Genomic DNA, 25,614 nt, shown 5'->3' with positions numbered 1-25,614 from the left:
GCACAAGGGCTTCCTTTTTTTGACATCCATCCCAAGATTGTTATTTATTGTCATTTTGATACTAGCCATTCAGACAGGTGTGAGGTGCTATCTCATTGCCGTTTTGATTTGCATTTCCCTGATGATCATGATATTGAGCATTTTTTCATGTGTCTCCTTCTCTCTTTTTATCATAATTTTGCTCTCTGGGGCCCTTTAGTGGTAGCAAAGAGACAACTCATTCACCCATGTTTTAATATATGAAGAGACAACCTCTTTGCATAACCCAATTATTTAGGAGGAAAAAGCTCATTTTTCTGAACAGGCCTCATTTCTCTCTTCACTAACCTCCTTGGTAATTCCATCAATATTTTCACCATTCCCTGCAAGTGTTCATGATTTAATATAATATTCTCACTGTTTTACTCTTTCACCAGATTTTATGAAATTACATTAAACACTACATCTAGTTTTCGTTCCACACTTTGTTTTCTTCATGTGTCTAGTCTGATGTGCCTGCTTATTTCTCAGACATATTTATTTGGAGAGTTCACTTCCACTTTGAGTCACTTATGGCAAAAACATAATTCCCGTTCAATTTCATTTCACTGCAAAAGTACAAAAAGACAAAGTGGCAAAAAGCGCATCTTTAACAGTTCACTCACTTTGCTACTATGTGAAAAGACAAACACGTTTGTGTATAACATGAGTTAAAAATACAATATGATTTAGTTTTGATATGATTTATTTAAAACATAAGTGGATTAACATTTAGTTCATTTTATATGCAAAGAAAAATTTTGACAACTATTTTTGTCCTGTGTTTCAAAATACAAAATGTTTCAGTTAGGCTGAGTTTTGCATATGAAATTAACCAAGAACCCACCATCAACATGCAGTTTGAAGAAAGGGTAATAGATTTTCCTGAGTCTTAAATTTACTAAAATAACTGAATTCTATTTTATTAAATCTAACTAGCATTTACTGAACAGTAGGAAAACAATTGAAATAGATACAAAATAGCTACATTCTGGTTAATTTGCATATTCAATACATTTGTTGTTGTGGTTGAATATGATTTTTTGTTCTTTTTTTTAATGCTAGTGTGTTCAGACACCATGTTAGTTACTACGGTTGTAATCTGAGTAACATATAACATTCTTAGGCCTTAATTGTTACCCTTTGACTCAAATATTTATTGTTCTTCCCAGTATGAAGCACATACAAGGCATTTGGCCAAGACTTGATGTGTCAAGACCTGTGCAGGGTCTGATATTTTGCTCTATTTGCAAAGTAACATGCTAGCCTGTCAGTTTCACAGATGCTATCAGAAGACAAAACAGTCTTAGGTCAGAGACAAGAGACCTTTCTGTATATAGCACAGCAAGAAGCATGTGTGTCACATCGGCATTTGTTCCCCTCGACCCACAAGTCCACAACAGGCTTGACCCAGATGGATACTGCACCTTTAGTAGGTTTGTGTCACAGTTGTTAGATGAGGAAACTCCCAATCTTTTAAACAGTGTGCTGCAAACCTGGGCAAACTTTGGCTGGAGGAAGATATTGTTTTTATCACCCTTACCTGGAAAGAAATTTATTCTATGCCCAAGAAAGGTGACATTATCTGTATCTTCCAAGGTCACTTGCTACACAAATCCCTTGCAAGCATAATCCAGAATATAATCTGATCCAATGCTGCAGAAATACAAAAAAGCATGGTCTTCTACTACAGTATTACAAAAACATGTTCATTGACATTAAGGAATTCACAATATAGTAGATGTGAAAGGAACACAAAAGGGAGATAAGCTAATAATGTCTTATTTTCTTAATTTTATGTAACTTTATGTTTTCTGAAAATTAAGACACCCTTAATATATATGTACTCAAAGTTGTCTCTTCATTTATGATTTCTTACTGTAGTTTTATTCTTAAAAGATTTTTCTCTATATTATAGAGTTTAGAAACACTATTTTGGTTCTAGAATTTGGTAGAGATTTAGAATGGCCATAAAATTATCCATATAATTTGTGAATGTCAATTGAAAGACAAATTGATTCATGGAGTAGACACAAAGTTGGGGAGGGCAGCAGTTTCGTTGGTAAAGGCTTGTAACTGCAATTAAAAATTAATGTCAACATGTAGGTGAATTGTATTTTCCAAATTAGAATAACTTAATGAGCCATTCTCTGATGCATAATAAACTTTGGAAAAGATGATGTAGAATTTATAAGAACCTGGATCAAATAAGTTAGGGATTGTTTGTGAAGCTTATTGAATGGGATAAAAACTATATATTTATCATATCTTAAACAGTCAAAACAAAGAAAAATTATTGATATGTGGGGCTTTCAAAATCCTTTAAAGCTGTGTATTCTTTAAACTTTTGATTTAATTGAGGGATAAATAATGAAAAAAGTAAAAGAATAATTTAGGTTTACCCATTTTTATTGTTTTAATATCCCTTTCAGTATATTCAGCTAATGTCCTTAATTTGTTGTATTCAAGAATACAGATAGTCTTAGTACCAGACAGATAACCTTGTTTTTTACTATTGCCACATCCTTATGGCATAATTTTAACTTAGCTGAAAAAACATGAGAAATATATTTATAAAAAAAACATTGATGCAAATCAATATGCATTAAAATATAAAAAGTATTCCAGGAAGCCAAAAAGTGACTTCTAATCTTGCTTAAGTATAATTTTTAAAACCCTTCCAGTGTAACATAATAAAAAGACAAAAACATGCTACTTTGGTAGGAGCCATAAATCCATAAATATTTCTAAACAATAAACTCCTTATTTTGGAAAATTACAAATATATACAAATTTTGAGAGGACAGCGTAAGAATCCCCATTTATCTATCAATGACAATATCGTTTTATCTATACATCTCTTTACTTTCCCTCCTGATTTGTCTCATATTAAATCTACATACCATTGTCTTTTATCCATAAATATTTCACAAGCATAGCTTTGTTATTTTAATAGAAACACTTACAAATTTTAAGTGTTAATAAAGCAAAGAACAAGAATAAATGCAGTTGAAGTTGTTCAAATCAAATATTCTTTAGAAATTATGCGGCAAACGTTAATCAGATAATGCATCTACGTACACACTGGATAATTCATTAAAGTATATACAAAGAAACATTCGCCAAACCTGCAGACCTTAAAGAGCTTACAATCTATTTAAGCAAATAAAACCCAGACAAATGAATAATAAAGTAGGTTGAACTAGTGGTCTACACTACTTACCAAATAGAATATTAAGGCAATCCATAATTAATTGAAATGACATATAATAAATTTGTGAGTTCAAAAGAGGAAGATAGTACATGTTCTATTCAGTATTAAGGAGAAGGGGGGAAAAGCAAGCTACAACCAGGTAGTTTTGATAATGCATTACTTATCTTTCCGAAATAACTGCCAGCATTTTCATGAATATTAGCCGTTAAATTCATCTAAATTCACATTTAACTCAGTTTCCTTTGTGGTTTGATGCTTCCATTGTTCTCATATAGTGCTCTACTGAGAGACTCTCAAAAAAACCACTTATACAAGAATTCCCATCTAGAGTTCTGCTTTTAGAAACCCTTACCTCAGAGCTAATATGGGAGAAGACCAGACAGTGGATCTTAAGGATGGGTTTCTGGAGTTGTACCATTCTCCAAGTACTTGGTATAAGGAGTCCATCATGCTATATGCCAGTATTTCATCGGTAGGAAGAATATTGGTAATATCTGCCGTGCTGTAGTAGTGTAATTATTAGAATGTACATCTGCCTCAAACTGGGAAGATTCTTTTAAAATCTTTGATTCTACAGAGTTGGCCAATATGACCTTATTAGAAAATAACCACCCTTAGCTTAAAAAACTCTACAGAAGACTTAATTGAGGAAAGAGCCTCAAAAGTCACTTCTGACTTCCTCAGCATTTTCCCACCTTCCATCCATCCTGTTAACTAAACAATAGTAAGGCCAGCGTGGCTTGACTGAGGAGTTACAAAGTATGCTAAGAGAGATGAGGGAGTATAATCCAAAGGAGCTGCAGGCCATGGTTAACGTGCACTAGAACAGTCTTTTGTGGTTAAATTGATTACATCAGTCTATCTACCTAGAAAGCCCAATTACTGATCCTGCTAGTTGCATATAGTTCAGATGCGCATTTAAATCTGAGACTAATTATTTTGTTATTCAGTAGCTCATCCTTATTTTGCAGTAAACCCCTCCACCTACATTCCCTACAAGGAGGTCTTTCTGAAGAGCTCTGTCCAGCCCTTCCTACCAATGCTCAGCCAATTGAGAGATCGGGTTAGAAGCCAGCCAACTGGAATGGAAAGATCCTAAAGACAGTAAAATGAAGGGAAGCTAAAGTGGTTAGTCAAGAAGAGCAAAGTCCCTGTGGCAACTGGAGAGCAAACACTTTTCCCACCAGAGAACAGGGTCCTGGAGAATTGAATCTTATGTGCAGTGAGTATTGGCTGCTCTGAGTTCCTAAAAATTGCCATTCAACTCCACATCCTTACAGGATGTATATGATGCTTTCAACTTTTGTTTATTTCAAAAAAGACTATTTTTATAACAGTTTTAAATTCATAGCAAAACTGTGTGGAAGGTACAAAGATACTCAATACACATCTTTTACTCCTACTATGCATAGCTTCCCCCATTATCAGCATTCTGAACCAAAAGGGTACATTTGTTAAAATTGATCACCCAAGGTTTATAGTTTACATTACCACTCACTCTTGGTGTTACACATTCTATGAGTCTGGACAAAAGTATAATGACATGTATCCACCATTATAGTACCATACAGAATAGTTCCACTGCCCTAAAAGTCCTCTGTGCTCTGCCTATTCAACTGTCTTTCACCCCCAAATCCTAACAACCTCCACTCTTTTTACTGTCTCCATAGTTTTGCCTTTTCCATAATGTTGTATAGTTGGAATCATACAGTATGTTGCCTTTCAGATTGGATTCTTTCACTTAATATGCATTTAAGTTTTTCCTTTTTTTTTTTTTTCATGGCTAGATAGCTCATTTCTTTTAGTGCTGAGTAATATTTTATTGTCTGGGTGTAATGCAGTTTGTCTGTGCACCTGTTGACGGACATCTTGGTTGTTCCCAAATTTTGGCAATGCTGAATAAATCTGCTATAAACAGCTGTGTGCAGGTTTTTGTGTAGACAGAGGTTCCAATTCACTTGGGTAGTTATCAAGGAGTATATATTCTTATACACTCAGCTTTATAGGAAACTGCCAATCTGTCTTCTAAAGTAACTGTCTCATTTTGCATCTTCACTAGCAATGAATGATTGTTCCACATCCTGGTCAGCATTTGGTATTGTCAGGGTTCAGATTTTGGCTCTTCTAGTCAGTGCGAGGTGGTATCTCACTGTTTTGATTTGCATTTCCCTGCTGACATATGATTCAAAGCATCTTTTATTTCTTTAAATTTTTTTTTTATGTTCATTTGTTTTTGAGAGAGAGAGACAGAGCATGAGCAGGGGAGGGTTGGAGAGAAAAGGAGACACAGAATCTGAAGCAGGTGCCAGGCTCTGAGTTGTCAGCATAGAGCCCAACACAGAGCTTGAACTCCCGAAGCATGAGATCATGACAGGAGCCGAAGTTGGATGCTTAACCAACTTAGCCACCCAGGCGCTCCTCAGAGCATCTTTTCATATACTTATTTGTCACCTCTGTATCTTCTTTGTGAGGTATCAAGGTCTTGCTCATTTTTAAACCAGATTGTTAGTTTCCTTATTGTTGAGTTTTAAGAATTCTTTGTGTATTTTGGATAATAGCTCTTTATTAGATATATCTTTTGTGAATATTTTTCCCAGTCTTTGACTTATCTTTCATTCTTTTGAGTGTTTGCAGAACAGATAATCTTAACTTTAATGAAGTCCAGCTTATCAATTCTTTCTTTCATGTATTGTGCCTTTGGTGTTGTATGTAAAAAGTCATTACCAAACCCAAGTTCACCTTGCTGCACGTTTTAATTTTGAAATACTGACTTCATTACTTGGAATGTCTCATGTGTAAGAAAAATTTTAAATAATAATCTTATTTTTAATAGGATGTATTTTATTTTTTTACTGGAAGGAAGAAGAAATTGAGAATGCATGATGCCCTGGCATCTAAACATATAAAAATATTAGTTGTATCATTTACAATTAGTCAACCTAGCTGATAAATATTGTATTGTAAATTTTTATTTAGGAAAATACTCTAAATGGAGGCAAAATAAAGTTTCTTGGAAGTGGGCATGATAGAGATGCAATTGATTTGAGAACATCTCTAGTTTGCTTTGAGCTTATAAGATACCTCATTACCTATAAAGTGATATTCTACTAAAAATGTTAGGTTCTGTAGAGAATATAAAATTGAAACTATCAACCATTTTAAATTTATGTTAAAATACAGCTTTGAAGAATATTGCTAACAATTATTTGAAAATAATAAGGCCATATTGAAAAAAAAAATCTATTTTAGAAAAATGCCAGCCCCCGGGAGCCTGGGTGGCTCAGTCGGTTAAGCGTCTGACCTCGGCTCAGGTCATGATCTCACAGTCCATGAGTTCAAATCCCATGTCGGGCTCTGTGCTGACAACTCAGAGCCTGGAGCCTGCTTCGGATTCTGTGTCTCCCTCTGTCTCTGAACCTCTCCTACTCGCATTCTCTCTCTCTCTCTCTCTCTCTCTCTCTCTCAAAAATAAACATTAAAAAAAATTTTTAAAGAAGAAAAGAAAAATACCAGCCCCGTGATACTAGAAACAAGTAGCCAAGAAGTTGACTAAAGTAAACAAACATGGGCCAAAAATATTCTATTTATTCAAAATTTGAATGTTCAGCCAATCAATATTGGGAGGTGTATGTACATTTGTTGATATGCATGTGTGTTTACCTTTAAAATATATAGGCATATTTCTATCTTTTGGACACAAATTTATTTTTGAAAATAATTTTTGAAAAAGAACTAAAGTGTACATCCAATAAATATAATACAATCAAAATTTTCATCAAAAAATCAATGTTTAAGTATGATACAATTTAATTTATTGCTAGTTCTCCTTTTACTATCAAAAGTATCCTGATGTGGAAGATAAATTATTCAGTTACTTTACAAAAAAGAAACCATTGGTACCATCTGGATGTGAGCTGTTTTTATTCTTCATTGGTATTTGCTGCATATTGTCTCCATTTATTACTTTTTAAAAAATATACGGCTAAGTGTGGGATTGAGTTTTCAAATGTCCAAATCTGTATTGTCTGTGCTTCCTTATCTATGTTTTTTAAGCATTTCCTATAATATCCTGTAGATATGCTTAGGAATTTACTTGTCTAGTCTTTGTGTCTTACCTGGTTTGACGAGCCAAGCTTAGAATGTAATGTATCGCTTTCTCCGAATTAGAACACAATTTTGTTATTGCTTCTACTAATATTTTTTTATATCCACAGTAAGTCAAAATACACATATACTAATTAGAGTTAGTCCTCTCTTTAGTACGTTATGGTGTACCAAAGCAGGAGGGTGAACAAACAGCAGAGATGAAGAGAATTAAGTTTCACTTCCCATGTAAATGCAAAACTCCTCTGATTGTGCTCAAGAAAATGGCTAAAAAACACAGTGAATTGATGCATATATTTCTCCTCCATCCTGGTGAACTTCCTTTCCCAATGTAACCACATCAAGCACAACAAAAGCCATGGAGAAAAGAATGACTCTCTCTAGTTACTCCTGACCTCCTTCAATTGCCACATTGCCACATTGTCACATTCTGTCCAACCTTGGACCGGCCACATTTACAGTATTACCAAACAATTAGTAGGTAACATATTCTCTATAATTACCAATATTTTTATTAAAAACACTTCTTATCGATCCCCAAGGATATTGTATTATTTTTGATTTACCATAAACAATTCTTGGTTTTAGTAAATCCAAATGTTCTCAGTTTAACATGTCTAAATAATAGCCATGCGTTGAGAATGGACAATGTTTCCAATTAGGTAATAATAACCATACCAATGATACTTTCAGCATTGTGATAACCACACTGGATTTTTCACCATGAAATCTATTTTATACACTTAAAAAACTGAAAAATGAAAATGTGAGATTCTAATAATACTTTTATTAACGTCTATGAGGAAATAAAAACATCATGAAGAAATTTGGGGCCATGTTGACCTTTAAAAAAGTAGGATTCTGTATATAGTTGAAAACAGTATTGATGAAATTTTGGGATGATGGGGGTGGTGGTTCATGGGGTCCGGAGCTGACAGTCAAAAAATAATTCTTGAAGATGTCTTTGATGCAAAAAGGTGATTTTATTAAAGCATGAGGACAGGATCCATGGGCAGGAAGAGCTGCATTGGGATTGTGACAGGTAACTCATTACATACCCTCAGGTTGGGAGAGGGTCGGGGATAGAGTAAGACTCTATGGTATTTTGGAAGCAAGGTTTCCAGGACCTTGAGGGACTAGCTGTTGCTAGGGAAACACCACTTATTGCCATTTAATAAAACTCCAGTCATGAGACCCTTGAGAGGTACATAAGCTTGAAGCATGTATGATTGCCAGCATATATCTTGGAGCAGTTGAGGTAAAGGAATCCTCAAGGTTGAGATAATGTTAAGCTAAAGTTCTCTTTTGCCCCTAACAAAGTGTCATCATCGAGGCAGCTGAGCTCCTAAAGGAGATCACTCTGCTGATTTCAAGGACTTGTCAATGGGCTGTGGGCAGTAAGGGAATTTTATTTTTCATTTGCCTTAGTTTCCCACAGCACCATGGCAAGCACTTAAACCCCTTTTCTTTGTTCTTGGGTAGCCAGGAATATCACACATATTCCACCTGGAGAGGCGGGGGTGTGTGCCAGCCTGTATTTTGCCCTCAGCTTGCCCAAAGCTCTCTCATCAGTATGAGCTAAACATTTACCTGCCATTAACTTTGAAAACTGTAGGAATTGCTTATAAGTCCCACTGATAAGAGAGGAGTGATGTCATGTGTAATAGTGGTGTAAGAAGATTTGAAGTCAGGTTGTTCCAACTAAGCAACCACTGAAACGGGACGAAAGATTGGAACAGACTGTTTTGAAACTCTGAACCCCAGCTAGACACTTACAACTGGAGCATTCTGGATGAGGGAAAGACCACCATTCTTAGGTATGAGTGGTGCGCATGAACATGTCCTCCATCCCCATTTCCAGCCCCGCCTTGGCTATAGGCTGAGTGGTTCAAGTTTCTGGAGCAGCTGGCTGATGCTCCTTAGGCCACAGCAGCTTTCCCCTTTGGCATCCATGGGGAGATTTATTTTTTGATTTTTAAATGGCTATTTATTTATTTTGAGAGAGAGAGTGTGCATGGGTGAGAATGGGAGAGGGGCAGAGAGAGAGGGAGAGAGAGAATCCCAAGCAGGGGCTGGATCCCACAAACAGTGAGATCATGACCTGAACAGAAATCAAGAATCCAAAGTTAAACTGAGCCACCAGGCATCCCTTATAGGGAGACTTTAAGGGCCAGTATATTTTTTTTCTTGTTCCCCTTGGGGAGCCAGACATTTAAGAAATATCTGTCTCAGCTTACTAGCTGACCACAGAGATAATGAAACAATTTTCGGTATATCACACAAAGCAAGAATACAGACTTTTCAGAAATAGTTTAAAAAAGTCACAAGTGGACAGTACCAACCCTCAAGAGCAGAAATCAGCAATCTCCGAAGAAGAGAAGGACCAGGTTTCCAGAGTTACTACCTTAAAGTCTCTTTAACAAATGGTGCTGGGTAAACTGAATCATGTACATGCAAAATAATGGAGTTGGACCTTTGCCTTACATTATAAAATTAACCCAAAATGAACCAAAGACCCAAAGAGAATGAAAACCATAAAATTCATGGGAAAAAGAGCTTCCACAGGAAAAAAATCTTCATGACATTGCATTTGGCAACAGTTTTGGCTATGACACCGAGCATATCCGAAAAATGAAAATCGATCACTGGACTTTATCAAAATCAAAAAAACTTTTGAGCATTAGAGGACATTATCAATAGAGTAAAAACGCAATTCAAAGAATGGGAGGAAATATTTACAGATCATATATCTGATCAGGGATTAATTACCAGAAAATATAAAGAACTCATAAAACTAAACAACAAGAACACCCAAAGAGCCCAACTGTGAAATGGACAAGGGATTTGAAAAAATATTTTTCCAAAGAAGAATTAAAAACTGGCAATAAGCCCATGAGTATGCAAGGAAATGTTCAACATTATTAGTCATTAGGAAGATACAAGTCAAAATCATAATAAGGTAACACTTAACTAACCCCACTATGATGGCTATAATTTTAAAAAGTTACTAGTTGGAATATAAAATGTTGCCGCTTCTATGGAAAAGTTTGACACTTCCTCACAAAAGTTAAATGTAGAATTACTGCATGACCCATCAATTCAACTTCTAGACATATACTCAAAAAAATTGAAAACAGAGTCAAACTGATACTTATGCATCACTGTTCATAGCAGTGTTATTCAAAATAGCCAAAAGGTGGGAACCATCCAAGTGTCCATCAAAAGATGAATATACAGGGGCCTGTGGGTGGCTCAGCTGGTTAAGCTTCCAACTTCGGCTCAGGTCATGATCTCACGGTTCCTGAGTTTAAGCCCCATGTCTGGCTCTGTGCTGACTGCTCAGAGCCTGGAGCCTGCTTCCGATTCTGTGTCTCCCTCTCTCTGACCCTCCCCCACTTGCTCTCTCTCTTTCTGTCTCAAAAATAAATAAAAACTATTAAAAATTTAAAAATTTTAAAAAAGATGAATGTATGAATAATTGTGGTATATACATATAATAAAATATTATTCACCCATAACAAGGGATGAATTCTGATACCTGCTACAACATGATGAACCTGACAACATTATATTAAGTGAAACGAGCCAGATACAAAAGGACAAATATTATATTATTCCATTTACATTAGTTATCTTAAATTGGCAAATTCACAGAAACAGAAGGTAGAAGGTTATCAGAGGCTATGAGGGTAGAATATGGGATATCAATGCTTAATGCTTACAGAGTTTCTGTTTCTGGTGATGAAAAGGTTTTGGTGATGCTTATACTACACTGTGGCTGTACTTAATGTTACTGAACTGTGCACTTAAAAATGGTTCAAATAATAATCTTCATGTTATTTACATTTTACCACAGTAACAACTAACTGATAAAGTTTATATTTGGCATACGATTAGGCATACAGATTTTATGAAGCAAATTATTACTTTTAAAAAATAATACTTAGTAACATGAAAGAGCCTCAGGGTTCTTTGCTACAGTGATTATACCCAAGGATTTTCAATTATTTTAAGAATAGTTGATAATACAAGCCTGCTGATATCTTGTACATTAAAATAGTAAAAAAAAACCCACATAAAATATTATTTTGAACCATTTCATAAAAGCACTTTGAGAATATCAACCTGAGATCTATATGTCTGCCTTACAAGTGGAAGGAAAAGCAAAATAATGATATCCAAGAGTGATTTCTCAAATGACCTCAGAGCATTAGTAATATAATCTTCATATAGATGTAGAAATAAATCTTTAGAAATTGATATTATTCAAAAATAATTATTTCCTGCCTTAGAGTTGAGCTTATAATATAAAAAATCCATAGAAAAATTTAACTTTAAGCATTAGTGGCTTGATTTTTCTCATTATATTTTACAATCCAGTATGTTCTCAAGATAATCAGTTTGTATAAAGAAATGTCTCCCTGATACTTTTCACCACTTTAATTCTTCACCATCAGTCTATAGTCATTAAAATATATTATTTCAAACTTTACGTTTTAAAATATATTTGAGAGATGAATATTACCTACCAGGCATAAAATACTGCTGTATAATAATATAGACCTGGAAATCTTAATTTCTACTGAATTTAGTTGTAACAGGGCAGTTTTAATTCTTTCCTTCTATAATATGTCATCCTAATCTTCAAAAAGTGGGAGAAATAGTATAGACTTAATTTAACAAACCAAATACATTTCACTTCATTTCAATTTCATGAAGCCATTTAGTTTCTTGATTTTTAAAATTTCTTTTAATGAATGAGACTTTAAAGTGATCATTGTAAAGTCTTTCATATTACATTTAAATTCTTTGTTAAAGAATCTAAAGGTTTTTCTTAAGATTATTTATTTATTTTGAGACAGAGAAAGAGAGAGAGAGAGAGAGAGAGAGAGTATGAGCAGGGGAGGGGCAGAGAGAGAGAGAGAGGGAGAGCGAGAGAATTCCAAGCAGGTTCTACACTGTCACCACGGAGCCTGACGTGGGGCTCAATCTCACAAAACCTGTGATTATGACCTGAGCCCAAATCGAGTTGGACACTTAACCAACTGAGACACCCAGGCACTCCCCTACCTTTTAAAATTAGCAAATGATTTGCTTTCCTACCGTGGCAGGCAAAATTTTGGAATGGTACCCCAAAAATGTCCTGCTGTAATCCTCAGAACCTGTAAAGAAAATGAGTTGTGTTATTTTGAATGGCAAATTGATCTTAAGGACAATATGCAGGTGGGCCTGGTTTAATCATATGAGTCCTTTTGAAAGCAGGGAGCCTATCAAGTTGATGGCAAAGGGGAAGTCAGAGAGATTCCAAGGGGGAAAAGGACTCCATATGCCCTTCCTGGTTTGAAGATGGAAGAGGCCACATAAGAAGGAATGAGGCGCAGTTAGAAGCCCCTGGTTGAGAGCCAGCAAGGAAACAGATTTCAGACCTTCTCCTGCTAAAACTGGATTCTGCTAATAGCATAACTGATCTTGAAGTGCATTCTTGCCTGCAGATCCCAGATAAGGGCCTATCCTTGATTTGGGCCTTGTGAAACCCCGAGCAAAACAAAAACAAAAACAAAAACAAAAACAAAAACAAAAACACCCAGCTAAACTCACCTGAATATCTGAGCTAGACATCTGTAAGATAATAAATGGACATTTTTTTTAACTGCTAAGTTTGTGGAAACTTATTACACAGCAATAGAAAATTAATATGCATACTTCTGAAAACCATACATGATTTTGCTTTTGTGATTTTAAACTTTCAGGTCATCCAAAGGGCAAAAGATGCATGCCCCACTAGGTCTAGGAAATAAGGTAAATGGAATTGCACTCTGAAATTAAAATTTTGAAATCAAGAGGAATATGCCCAAGTTACCTTAAAACAATGGGTTATAAACTTTTGGATACAATGTGAATTTAATAAAACTATCAAATACCTAAAGGAAAAAAATGAATTGCATATATAGACACAAAAGTTTGTGTGGAATATCAAAATCGGTATTAAGATCCTCTCTCTGAAATGATAATTGCAGGGTGCCTAGGTTGCTCAGTCATTAAGCATCTTACTTCGGCTCTGGTCATGATCTCACAGTAGGTGAGTTGAAGTCCCACATCGGGTGAGCATGTGCCTCGCTTTGGCCCCCCTTCTCTCTCTCTCTCTCTTCCCTCTCTTTTTCTGCTCCTCCTGGGATTCTATCTCTCTCTCTCTGCCCCTTGCTCACCTGCACCCTCTCTCTCTCTCAAAAATAAAATAAAATAAAATAAAATAAAATAAAATAAAATAAAATAAAATAAAATAAAATAAAATAAAATAAAATAATAAAATAAAAAAAAATTGCAGAACAAGATTGTAAAGTGGTTTCATGTACCAACCTAATCAGAAAGAATTAAATCATTTATAATGGTAGGTAGATAAAGTCCACACACATTTTAAGGGGTCACAGAAGCAAATAACAGCAGTGCCTACTTGGTCATTGTCCAAAAGCAGGTGTCCCTGCAAGCTGATATAAGTATCTGGCAAACTTTGCTATTGTTTCCAACTGTTAGAGCCTCTTGGATTCTTATATGTGATTTGTTAAATCATCTCTTCTTCTCTTGATTCGAGACTCTAAAAACAAATATCTGATCCTCTGTTTTCCAGTGTAGCTTACCTAAATTAAGTATAAGCTAGTCAGACTGCCTCAGCTATCTAATATCCCTGAGAGTCACATGCCTCATATAATAATTGAACTATCCTGCAAATTTACTGCCAAGTGTTTCTTAGCTCAACCAACAAAAATTACCAATACTTAGCTGAAACAACTCTGGGGTGGTGATGAGACTGAGGTTTTTGTCTCACAAGTTGAATGTCAACCTGAACAATGATTGTTCACTAAGACACAAGTATGAATACCAAGGGGGTCTCCTCTACATGACACTGATTTTGTGTGTGTGTGTGTATCTTAATTGAACTTTTGCAAATTTAGAGCAAATAATAACTACAAATTCAGGGGCGCCGGGGTGGCTCAGTCGGTTGAGTGTCGGACTTCGGCTCAGTTCATGATCTCATGGCTCCTGAATTTGAGCCCCGTGTCAGGCTCTGTGCTGACATCTCAGAACCTGAAGCCTGCTTCCAATTCTGCCTCCCTCTCTCTCTGCCCCTAAACCCACTTGCATTCTGTGTTGGTGTTAAATTTTGGTGTTAAAAGGAATATTTTTTTATTTGGCATTAACATTAAATTAAATTTTACTATATAGCACACTGTAGCTAAGATTAAAAAGGCCAGGAATAAATTCATGTTTAGATTAGCCAACATTCAAGGGGACTAATTTAAAAGGTGAACTTCACTTATAACTTTGCCTAAACAATTTATGTTCTTTCTTTTGACACCACTGGAAATCTTTCAATTTACCACCTGCACACACTGAGAACTCATTAGAAAATTAATGTGCACTCTACTGTTTCTCTCTGTCCCCCCAAGCTACCTCTAATGCTTACTCTTCAATCCCTTACTCTTTTCTTCCTAAAAAGTATATAATTATGAAAAGTAAGATTTATCTTGTATGTTTGAATAAATTATTCCAAGTGCCTAATAAGTCAATATCTAACTAAATCTGGGGCTTTGATAATCTAAATTTGTAAACTAAATTTCTCCAAGGATAGAATCCCAGTTGAGTTTGCACTATTTTGCATTTTTAGTATACAGCATTATTCATATTAGGGGTGTAATATAAGGCTATAAAATATTTCACTAGGAAATATTTTTGTATTGTATTATTTCTAGGAATAATAACACACACTATGGTGTTTATTTTCCATGATTTCATATTTTAAAATGTTAATAAGTCCTTTTTTCAGATGCATGCTGTGAATTTCTCTTAGTGTATTTTCCTTATTGTTCCTTATGATCTTTTGAAGGGCAGAAATTCTAAATTTTGATGATGTCTAATTCATCATTTTTTTTTGTCTTTTATGGCTTGTGTTTTTTGTATTCTACCCTAAGAAATTTTTGCTTAACTTGAGGTCATAATGATATTCTTCTATCCTTTTTTTCCAGAAGTTGAACATTTTTATCTTTTGTGCTTATGTGTATGTTAGTTTTTATTTAATATTTGTATATGATGTAACTTCTATATCTTCATTTTTCTCCTATATATGTGTACTATACTAATAATCAAGAACATTATAGCAACTGCTTTTCTGTGAGTGAAAAATTTTGTGTAAAAAACAGATCATTTTCAAATTACCATGTCAAAAGTACCTCAAAATGGTTAAGACACAGAACTTCCCTAAATGTATTTAGCAGTGCACTTCTATCATAGAGTATGTTTTGCAAATACTTTGAACAGCAGTACATTTAAATCCTAATAGATACAATTTATTTGGTGAACGTAATTCATGCAGGTTTATAAGAAATGTAAAATTTGTAGACAGCAATTTGTAAGGAGTTATTTCCAAAACAGAGGGAGATATTTTATTGTAGATAAGGAAATGGTGAAGTGTCCTTCTAATGAGCATACTTCAATCTTCTTCCAATTAGAGGCTTATCAGGGAAATTCCCAATAGCTATGCTTACCACCACAGTAATCAGTCCACTTACTAACATTTTGAAGGTGAAATAACTGTTGAATTTCATTGATAACATCCAGCTATATTTCTACTAAAATCATATAGGGTAGTGAAGGTTTTCATGTTATTTTGATCCCAAAAATTACCTGCTTCACTGGTCCCATAATTCTTTTTAGGAAATGGTTACTGTATCAGTCAGTGTTCCCTAGAAAAAGAAAATAAATAGGATATTGATAGATGATAGATGATAGAGAGATAGGTAGATAGATAATAGATAATAGATAGATGATGATGATAGATGGATAGATAGATAATGCAAAGAGCTCTCATCACAAGGAAATTTCTTTTTTCTTTCTGGCTTTTTCTCCTTATTGTGTCTATATGAAATGATGGATGCTACCTAAACTTATTGAGATAACCATTTCATAATATATGTAGGTCATACTGTTGTGCCATGCACTTTACACTTATATAGTGACATATGTCATTTATAGCTCAATAAGTCTGGTAAAAAAAAAAAGATTCTGTCCAAGAAGGAAGAGACCAAGATATAGAGCTCTACTTCTCTTGTCTGTATATAAAGGTCTTGGCAGTTATATAAATCAGTCATTCAATAAAACAAGTCTTTACCTGCCAAAAGAAAAGAAAAGAAACAGAATAAGACTCATGGAGTATTTTAAACACTTAAAAACTAGATATTAATAATACTTTACATTAATTAATCATTCCATACAAATTTTATTCATTTTAATGATAGTTAATGGCAATTATTTTCCTTTAGAAATAAAAATCTAGGTTCTGAATTTCTTTTCTCCTTTTGGAAATGAAAACTTATTAAAAACATTAAGATATCACTCTTAAACTAGGTTTACCTTAAGTTGGTTTATCAAGGTCTTAATCATCATTGGAATTTGTTAAACATCATAAAATCAGAGGTTTTTTTTTTTATTATAAATATGGTAATCTAAAAGGCACAATAATTGAGCTTTAATTTCAAAGGACAAATTAACTCATAGTTCCTGAACTTAGAATATTTTATCAATTTTATACTGCATTATTTCTTGTGTTCTAAAATACATATTAGGGGAGTCCAGACTACTTTTAATGGCTTTTCTTGCTGATAGCTTTATTTAAAGCTCACCATAAGCAAAATGAGGCAAAAGTTTAATTGAATCAATATACTACATTTTTTTGTTTCCCAATCTAATCCTCTCTTGCCTCTCCAAGGCATATTCCTGTTCAGACACTCCAGCCAAATAGAACTAAGCTTCCATGCCACTCCTAAAGGCCATAATAAATACATAGTCACCTCCATACAGTATATCTAACAGATACAATAGTGAACATATGATTTCAATGGAAAATCAAGACATTTAATTTGGCAAAGTTTTGGGGAGCATTTAAAGGTTTCAGATTCCAAAAGGATAATGTCTTTGTCTTTCAATGATTCTTAGGGAAGATGAGAAACAAGGGTAAAGGTGCATTGTTTGTGTGCTATGTGGAAAGGGAAAAATGACATTTTCAATTGTATGACATAGTGTCTGGTACATGGCAACTGTTTAGTACATGATTAGATAACGATCAAATTGCACCCCATATGTCATTAGAGATGGTCATGATATTTAGCTTTGGTCAGTCGTGGAGAAGAGATTTTGGTCAAGTTTGTTGTTATGTCTTTAGGTTTTCACTGTTGTCACGAAGGAGGAGACAAACACTCCCCAGTATACACAGCTAATAGTTGCAAAAGCAAGAATTAAAATCCGGATAATCAACCCCTGGAGACATTGCTCCTAACCACCATGTCCCAAATTTGGTGTCGGTGATTTAATGGCAGATGAAAACTCCTCTTGACAATTGTCGTAGTTTTATTCTCTCCTCTGACAGTCTGATTTGAATTAGACAGATGTTAAAAAAAACATTTCAATGGTGAATTATTTTTGGAAAAGAAACCTTTATAAACTTCAGTTTTAAATAAGTACTTGGAAATCCGTCATCACCACTGTGAAGATAGGATTTGTGCTCCTATTAAAATCTCCTAAGAGGGAAGTATTACAAAGTAGGATTCATGGAGGTGTAATGTAATTAGCAGAGACATAATGCTTAACTCTAAACTGAAAAATTCCTATGTTTCACAAAGTGAAAAGATATTTAAACATTTGCATAAATATTTTTGTTTTTCTCGAGTGTGAGACTTTTCTCAACCTTGCAAATACATGTTGGTGCATTTTGCTGAAAACTTAAAAGGAAAATGGATTAAGTTTGATGAACTTATCCTGTTAACCCCAAGTAAAGGAAAATTAGAAAGCCTATTCCAGGGACAATAATGGTTTAAACTATATCAATAAGAAAAGGTTCCTTTTTAATTGGAAAGTTGGATATTCAATTAGTGAAATTAGAGCTTTCTTATGTTACACATTTCATTTAAAGCACACTGATATAGTTGAATTTTTGCCAAGAATAAGAGTTTTTGATAACTATGGCTATTGCCTATAGATTATAGCAGAATCCAGCTGAGAAGTATTACAGCTATAACTATTGTGCCATACAGAAGTTTATATGTTTCACTTCTAGCTTTTAAGTTTGTGGAAGTAAATATTACCTTTGGGAATTATTATGGGTATCATTTTAATGACACTAGACAAATTTAGACCACGGCTTAAAGGGGTCAAAACAGCCAATAAACTAATTCTATTTAGAATAAAAATTGAGGGGCGCCTGGGTTACTCAGTCGGTTAAGCAGCCGACTTCGGCTCAGATCATGATCTTGCGGTCCGTGAGTTTGAGCCCCGCGTCGGGCTCTGTGCTGACAGCTCAGAGCCTGGAGCCTGTTTCAGATTCTGTGTCTCCCTCTCTCTGACCCTCCCCCATTCATGCTCTGTCTCTCTCTGTCTCAAAAATAAATAAATGTTAAAAAAATTTATAATAAAAATTGATTTTTTAAATTAATTGTAGAGACTAGTGAGGCCCTCATGGTCCTGTTGTTATCATTCTTGCCTTCCATTATGAATAGTTGTTGTCATGATCTATCAATTGTAAAGTATTTTTAGTATCATCTCTATTATTGATGGAATTGTGTTTTTTCAAAATTTGTATGTTGAAGCCTTAACCAGCAACATGACTATATTTGGAGATAGGGCCTTTAAGGAGGTAATTAAGGTCAAATATAGTCACAAGGGTGGAACACTAATTGAACAAGACAAGTATCTTTACAAGATGAGAAAGCAACACAAGAGATCTCTCTCCCTTTATGCACACAAAGAAAAAGCCATGGGAGGACACAGCAAGAAGATGTCCATCTAGCCAAGAAGAGAGATCTTACCAGAAACCAACCTGGCCAGCACCCTGATCTTGAACTTCTGGGCTCCACCACTGTGAGAAAGTAAATTTTTGTTGTTTAAGCCATCCAGTCTATGTATCGTATTGCGACAGTCTACCAGACTACTAAAAACTCTGAATTAATCTAAGAAAATGAAATGCTATTTTGTCAAAGGATTTCTAATCTGGGTTGGAACTGATCTCATTGAAAATGTTAGGTATTTTGCTCACACACAATACTAAAAGGCTTAACTAATTATGAACTGAAGTTACTTAAGAGGCTTGGAATTACTTATTCTTCTGATGTTGCTGATATAGTCATAGACTTTTTGAAACTAAACTTAAGGAAAGAAACATCTCATAGAAACTTGAGAAAACTATCATGAACAAATCAAAAGTATAACCCATATTGATCTCCCAAACTAAATTCTGATTCTCTTGACACCACAAACTCCCACCTTCCAAACCAGTGAAATAGACTTAAAATGGCTAAGAAAGGAAATCCTTACAGGTAAAAATAAGCCAGGAAATGGCAACACTAAGGCAAAAGGGAGTGCGAGGTAGATGGAGCTGAGGTACTACTAAATTTAATTGATAGTAAAGGAGACAGTTTGGGATGATTATGTTTGAATGAGCTCAAATCTTTGATTTCTTTTCTCTTTATTTTTTGAACTCCAAGAGCTGGTCCATTTTTTTTTTTTCTTTCAACCCGAAGAGCTGAGCCATTCACATCTTTTATTACTCCCATCAGCCATCCAGAGCTTCTGCCAAAATGTCGGCTACCTAGAGCCCAGGGGAATGTGTCCCAATTTGCCACAGCCCAGGCCAGCAAGCCAACAGTAGTTCACAACTAATTTGTTTCCCAGTCAAAATGCTTAAACCATATATTTTAGGGCACCAACAAGAAAACCTAGGAAATAGAAACTTAGAAAATGTCAAGTGGGAATGCTTATTTAACTTCTCACTCTATCAGTATCTGCATTATATTTATCTTAAATATTCCCATGCCTTTATACCTACCTCTTTTTATGGAATCATTAAATTATGATTTGTCATTATCAAAAGTGGATCCCTGGATCTATTTCTGTTCATTTTTACACAATGTCAAAAGTGACCTTCATTATTTTTTTCAAGGCCAGGAGACTCTAGCTCACATGTGGAATTTTCCAAAATAATTTTTTCCCTCCATTTTTAAGAAAAAAAGTTTACACTCCAAGTTCTCAAGTTCTTTTTAAGAACACAAGCATCTATTTCCATCACTCTATTATTACAAACAGAAAATTACTTTCAGCTTTCGATTATCCGAGGGTGTTTTTCATTGGAATCCCTGTAGTATCATTGCTATTTTTAATTTACTACTGGCTGCTAATTTTCATAAAGCATGCATCATATTAAAATAAAGATTTAATGGAATGCTTATGACCATTACAAAGACTCAGATAATTTGAACTCATTGTATTTGATACCTGTTTGTCATTGTGTTAGGTGTTGGGATAATAGTAAAATGGTATAGATGTGTAAAGGTGAAAAATAAACCTAGTAAAAAGATGTTCTTTGCATAATTGTTCATAAAGTAAAAAATTGGAGATAATCTTAATTTCTATCCATATGGAATTATTATTTTATAACCAGAGTAGAAAAAATAAGGCAGTGCTTTAAAAAATTATAAAACTCTATGACTTTAAATCAAAGATTTAAAAACATATTAACAGGGGCACCTGCATGGCTCAGTCAGTTGGGTGTCCAACTTCGGCTCAGGTCATGATCTCAGTTCGTGGGTTCAAGCCCCGCATCAGGCTTTGTGCTGACAGCTCAGAGCCTGGAGCCTGCTTTGGATTCTGTCTCCCTCTCTCTCTGTCCCTTCCCTGCTCAGGCTCTCTCTCTCTCTCTCTCTCTCTCTCTCTCTCTCTCAGAAATAGATAAACATTAAAAAAAATTGAAAACATATTAAGTGACAAAAGAAAATTGAACATTTTTTATGTCTTATCCTATTTATGGGAGAAAGTTTGACAAACCAAAGTGTATGTATGTGTGCATATGTATGTGTGTGGGCATGTATGAATATACACATATGATTATAAATGTATAGAAAATATTATTGCTATATTAATATTAGAAAATATTATTGCTATAATACTTCATGTAACTAGGAAAGAATTTTAAAAATAATAATTAGTATGAGGAATATAACATAATCTCATGTCTCCAACAAAGTAAAAAACAAAAAAGAGAATTGAGTTTGAAGAATACATTTATAGCTTGATACACTAAATATATAATCATATGTATGCATTTATATATGTTAATCATTATATTTAAAATAATGCTAAATATGTATGCATAATCTTAATATATAGTTTAGAAACTATTAAATTCTAGAACATTGTAATGGTCTGTATTACTGTTACCAATAATTTCTGCACAGATTTCTTATTGACACATATTAACAGAGGGAATCCTTGCTGCTTGATAGAAATAAAAAAAGGAGAAATGTGTAATACAAAACAAACAACTAATTATTGCAATAAATAAAGAAAATTGTTTATACACTTAACATTAATTAATTGGGCAATTGCTAAGGAATTACTATTTATGCAGAGTTAGCATAGATATAGTTCTGTTAGGAAATCAAAATCAAAATGTGATAGATATATTTATCATTTTCTTATAGTCTTATTGGTGTCAAAACAACAACAGCAACAAAATCTAAAACACCTAGAAACTTAGTTAATTGAAAAGCTGTTGCAATGTAATGTTACATAATGGGCCACTTGCCACTTATTTGAAAATCTTCCTACAGAACTCCCAAGCAACTGGTCAAGTTCTGGTTATTTTTAAAAATTATCCTTGGTTATTATAGCCCCATCTTTGTTATATATTAGAACAGAGAAAATTCACTATAATCATGTTCTCCTTGACCTACCTACATTTTATGAAGCAGGTTTGGTGCACACTTCCTTGATTATCACAAAACAAGTGAATCAATAGACCTTCACATAATTGTACACCTATTGTGTACACCTTAGGAATAAAATAAAATTAGTGACTGTTTGATGCATAAGGTTGTCCCATTAAATTTTATGAAGAGAAATAAAAATACTCATAAATTTTTTATCATGCTAATGATAATTGACAATAAACAAAACAAATACAAACAGCAGAAAGAAAAACAAAGGTTTTTTTCTTCTAACTACATGGTGAAAATATTTACTTACTCAGGCTTCTGAGATCTTCCCCCAGGCGTCTCTTCTTCCTGGAGACACTTTTCCACACATTCACCTTCACCAAAATTCTCTTACTAGGCCTTTCTGCTTCAGTTATTAAAATCCTTCCTTTATAATCTCTTTCATGCTTCAAACTTTCATTTTTACCTTTATTAAGTTAATCATTTATCAGTATATTTGTGTTTTTGTTTAATCTCTGGAAATCCTGGACAATGTCAATTTTGCATTTTCAATACAGAATTATCTCCCCTCCAAAGAAGCTCCAAATCCAGATTTCTTCATTTCCAGTAGTAATGCCACTCTTTTCTCAAAAAATATGTTAGATTTATCTTTTAATCATACCTCTCCCTCATGCTTCTGACCTTCCCAACTGAATTTGTTATACAATTGGATATATCTTGTTTATTAAGTTACATATTATTTATTTATTTACTATGCCTGCAGTCTTTTTTATAAAGAGCAATTTCAAATAACAATGTACCCATTTGTCTATCCACTTCGTTCAGGAGAGTTTCTCATTTTCTACCCAAATTCTCTTATTACCTCCAGAATTTTTTTGTTTTAATTTATTTTTTACTTCTTTTTTTCTAGTGTGTGTTTTAACTTCATCTCATCCCTACAGTTATGGTCCTTACAGAGATAATTTTGTAGCTGTGCAATAGCTTAATCACTGGCTACTGGCTGTGCTACTGTGTATTCTAGAAATTTTGAAGATTGACTATAACACTCACCTACTCAAACATCTCTAGTCTTCCCTTTACTGACCTAAAACTGCACTTGTAATTATTGACATTCATCTCCCCACTATACAACCAGAATGTTCACTAAACGGTAATCCGAATGATCTGTTTATAAATCTTTCAAACTCCTACACATTTTAATTCATTGGAAAAGACAGCTTAACATGTTTATTACGTTAAATGACACTCCTTTTCATCATATCCAGTTTTATATTAAAATGTTATTGAGGGCTGGGATGAATTTTTATTCAACTCTGTATTCTCTCAATGACTTTATTAAGAATAACAATTAATATAAAAGTATATTGACTATGTACTAACATAAAATGTCTATGGGATTTAAAATATACAGGAAAGATAAAGTTGCTAAGGCAATTTGAACATTTTTCTGGAGAAATACTTTGCAAGTCATGACATTTGAAAACTACATAGAGATGAGTCTGTATGGATATAAAGAGAACAGCTTATAAGTGGTAGAACCAGAATTGATTCCTGGTCCAGTGTGTTTGCCAGTACAACACAGTTGGCCCTAACTTCCCACTTTTTGGTCCTCTGAAATAACTTCAGTGACCACAGTTTATAAATACAGCATAACCAAAAAGGGTATTGTTGAAGCAATGTTTTAAATGCTACCTTGATTAAGGAGCACCTGGGTGGCTCCGTCAGTTGAGCATTAGACTTAGGCTTAGGTTATAATCTTGCAGTTTACAAGTTTGAGCCTGGCATCAGGCTCTGTGCTGACAGCTCAGAGCCTGGAGCCTGCTTTGGATTCTGTGTCTCCCTCTCTCTCTGTCCCTCCCCCGCTCATACTCTGTCTCTCTCTCTCTCTCTCAAAAATAAATAAACCCTAAAAAAAATTTTTTTTAATGCTACCTTGATTGAACCCATGCAACCATAGCATATATCTTCTTTAATCTATCCTAACTCAAAAATGCTATAGAATTTTTGGAAATAAAAGAAATTGTTTAGAGAGAAACTATGATCTCCAACCTGTGCCAAAATTGGCTTGTGTAGTGCAGAGTAGGAAATAATTAAAAGAGAACATTCTACTGGAAATTGTATTCACTTATTCCAAAACACTTAACATAAAGCCAGGGGAAGCAATGGCATGGGCCTCCGCTTCTGCTCACATCCAACACATAAAGTGTTAAGTAATGATTTCTACTCATAAATCTTCCTAACCTGCTGAAGCTGATTCAAGATATTAAGAAGGCTTTACTCTTTTTCTTTCTCAGCAATGTCTCTGCAGCAGTTCTGGATCATGAACCTTGATTGTTAGAAACCATAAAAATAAAAAGACAAAATATCCATTTCAGTTTAGACAGTTTTGTGGAAGACCAGGTGGCTGATAAAAAGCCCCAGTCCTTGGTGTGGAGGCAAAGACAGCAGTTGAAGAGCAAAGAGCACCCTTTCCTGTGGAGTTTAAATTAAATTCAGATTTGTTTCAGCAGGGCCTTAATGGAATCTGTGTGATTGGGACGCTTTGGCTTAGCCGGTATCTCCACATGCTTTTGCTCTAGCGAAGCCTATTTAGTCCATTTTGTACACTCAGTAAAACAGTACTAGGGATAACCAACTGCTGTATATATTAATTGCATGGTCATTTGTGATCTTGGGCTAGAGTTCTTAAAAGTGCAGATTATAAGAAAAATACAACATTAGTAATGCTATAGTTGCTTTTTCTATTTATTGCCAGTATTTAGTCTTCAGTGTTTTACTTTTTCAGTCACAACTGCCAATCTTACTGCCTCGTATCCAGCTAAATCTCCACTGCTTGAAGAAGCTCCTTCTGTCAGTAATTATGGAAAGTTCTGCCTCTGGAAGAACTGCCACAGCAAAGCGGATAGAACCGCCACTATTAACAGAGTGGTATTTTACTGGCAGTGACTTTTAATAGATGTTTCTTCTTGTCACCACAGAGAAGGGAATCAAAGTAAAAGAGGGATGAAAATTTGACAGATAAGAAATAAGGTAAGCTGGTTTTGTTTTGTTTTTTTTTTTTTAAACTCCTGTATTTTTCTTCCTTTTACAATAACTCTTCATATATTTCTCTTTTCTCTGTTTGGTATGAATTGAAAGCTGTCAGCTTTGTAGAAGCACCAAATGCAGACTACAGTAGGCCTCCCTATCTATCAATTAATGTGATTGTACTGTAAAACTTGGTCATGTGATGCCTTTAGGCTGCAGTTTAGGGATGGGCTTGATTCCACTACCTGTATCCTCTGGCATGTTTTGAGCAACCCAATACAGACAGGAACGAGTATGCAGGCAAGGGTATTTAATCCAGTGATGTGTACGTACACTTTGTGGGTCATGAAACACTAAATACAAAGTTATCCCATTCTTACCTGGAAAACTTTTAAGTTACAAAGGCTTTGCAGTTTGGGTGGCTTATCACAAGATGCCCTGGATATTGTACAGTAGGAGAGAAGTAATGTGATGTTTATTTTATATTTGATGTAAATA

This window comes from Panthera tigris, chromosome C2, assembly GCF_018350195.1.
Source record: "Panthera tigris isolate Pti1 chromosome C2, P.tigris_Pti1_mat1.1, whole genome shotgun sequence".
NCBI classification, from domain to species: Eukaryota; Metazoa; Chordata; class Mammalia; order Carnivora; family Felidae; genus Panthera; species Panthera tigris.
The sequence above is the reverse complement of the archived record's forward strand: the minus strand, read 5'-3'. Positions refer to the sequence as shown.